Source organism: Echinops telfairi, unplaced genomic scaffold (genome assembly GCF_000313985.2).
Source record: "Echinops telfairi isolate 266 unplaced genomic scaffold, ASM31398v2 ScPeMD7_17;HRSCAF=63, whole genome shotgun sequence".
NCBI lineage: Eukaryota > Metazoa > Chordata > Mammalia > Afrosoricida > Tenrecidae > Echinops > Echinops telfairi.
In genome coordinates this window covers 322,616-324,805 of record NW_022103914.1, presented here as the reverse complement: position 1 = coordinate 324,805, position 2,190 = coordinate 322,616, and the positions used below count along the sequence as shown (strand labels likewise).

The 2,190-nt window shown below is 41.1% G+C and overlaps 1 pseudogene; it reads left to right on the top strand.

Annotated features, from left to right (window-relative positions):
• Nucleotides 1-1,593: 1,593 nt before the first annotated feature.
• LOC101643849 lies at nt 1,594-1,966 on the top strand (annotated as a pseudogene).
• Nucleotides 1,967-2,190: the final 224 nt, after the last annotated feature.

Here is a 2,190-nt window from a genome sequence, read left to right as displayed (position 1 = left end):
TTAATTCCTCTGTATTCCATTTGGTGAAGTACACGTATACCAAACCAAAAAACTAAACTTACTGCCATCAAGGCAGTATTGACTTACAGTGACTCCCTTGTGGGGTTCTGAGACTGGTAACTGCTAACGGGAGCAGAAAGCCCAGTCTTTCGCCCCAGGAGCTGCTAGTGGTTTTGAACGGCTGACCATGTGATTGCACCCCAATGTTTAACTACTACACCACGAGGGCTCCATACATTTGTAAGGTCATTGATCTTGCACAATTCTATCATGTTATCTCCAGTTTTATGTCTATTACCAAGACCATATTTTCCAACTAGTTTTTCTTCTGTGTTTCCAATTGTTGCATTCCAATTTTGGCGATGATTATCAATGCATCGTTATTGCATGTTTGATCACTTTCAGACTGAAGACATTGGTAGAATTCTTCAACTGCTTCCTCACTAACTTTAATGTTTGGTGTGTAATTTAACTGGACTTCCTTGTAGACCTATAGCTACTACCCTATCACAGACAGCATTGTGCTTCAAGATAGTTCTTGAGATGTTCTTTTTGAGGATGAAGTCTCCGTTACTCCTCTGAATTTGTCATTTCTGACATAGTAAGCAGTAGGTTATCTGATTCACATTGGCCAATCCCAGTCCAATCCAACTCATTAGTGCCCCTTGTAGTCACAGTGTCAATTCATTCATCAATATAGTGGTCACCCCTGATAACATGTTCAAAGTACAGGAGTTGAAGGCTCCTCATCCTTACTCCTAAGGAACATTCTGGCTGCATTCCTCCAAGCTAGATTTGTTTGTTCTTCTGGCTGTTTCCAAACCAAAATCGCCTTTTCTGTGGTATTCCTGATTCATTGTTCAACTTTCACATTAATATGAGGGAATTAAAACTACTATGACATAGTTCAGGTGCACCTATGTCTACAAGGTAACATCTTTCTTCAACATCTTAAAAAGAAAAACAAAACAAAACAAAACAAAAATCTTAAAAAGATCTTTTGCAGCGTGTTTGCCCAGGGCAACAGGTCATTTGACCTCTTGACTGCTGCTTCCACGATCATTGTTTGTGGATCCAAGTAAAATGAAACCCTTGACAATTTCAGTCTTTTCTCATCATGATGTCTGTTGGTCAAATTGTGAGAATTTGGATTTTCTTTACATTGAATGGCAAACCTTGCTGAAGGCTACATTATTTGATCGTCATTAATAAGCCCTTCAAGTTCTCTAAGCTAACTGCCCATCAGAGTTGTTAATGAGCCTTCCTTCAATCCTTCTTCTTAGGGTCCACCACTTTCTCAGATTATTTGCTCAGCATACAGTATAGCAAAAGAAACAACCCTGGTGCATTCCTTTCCTGATTTTAAACCCTGCTTTAGCCCCTTGTTCTGCTTGAATGACTGCCTCTTGTACAAGTTTCACCTGAGCACGAGGAAGTGCTCTGGAATTTCCATTCTCCTCAATGTTATAGTTTGCTATGATCTACACAATTATTTGCCTTTGAGTAGCCAACAAAACACAGGTAAGCATCTTTCTGGTACTTTTTGCTTTCAGTCAAAACCTACTATTAGCCTTTCCAGGCTGGTATGGCACAATGGCTCCCACAAAAAAGGGCGGTGACAAGCAGGGCCGTTCCGCTATCAACGAGGTCATGACCAGAGAGCACACCATCAACATTCACAAGCACATCCATGGCGTGGGCTTCAAGAAGCGTGCCCTCTGGTGCTCAAGGAGATTCGGAAGTTTGCCATGAAGGAGATGGGGACACCAGATGTACGAATCGACACCAGGCTCAGCAAAGCTGTCTACCCAAAGGAATCAGGAATGTCCCATACCGTATCCATGTGCGGTTGTCCAGGAAATGTAATGAGGATGAAGATTCCCTGAACAAGCTCTACACATTGGTTACCTACGTGCCTGTCACCACTTTCAAAAACCTACAGACAGTCAATGTGGATGAAAACTAGTGGCTGATTATCTAATAAAGGTTTTAAAACTGCAACAACAACAACATGACAATTAGCAGTTGCATACTGTGTTAAGCCAGGTTAGGTAGAGAAACAAATTCAGAGACACTCATAGATGTATAAGAAAGAGGTTTATATCAAGAAGTAATTATGTATTGAGAAAACATCCCCGCCCAGTACAAATCAAGTCCATAAGTCCAATAGTAGTCCATAAGTCCCTCTCC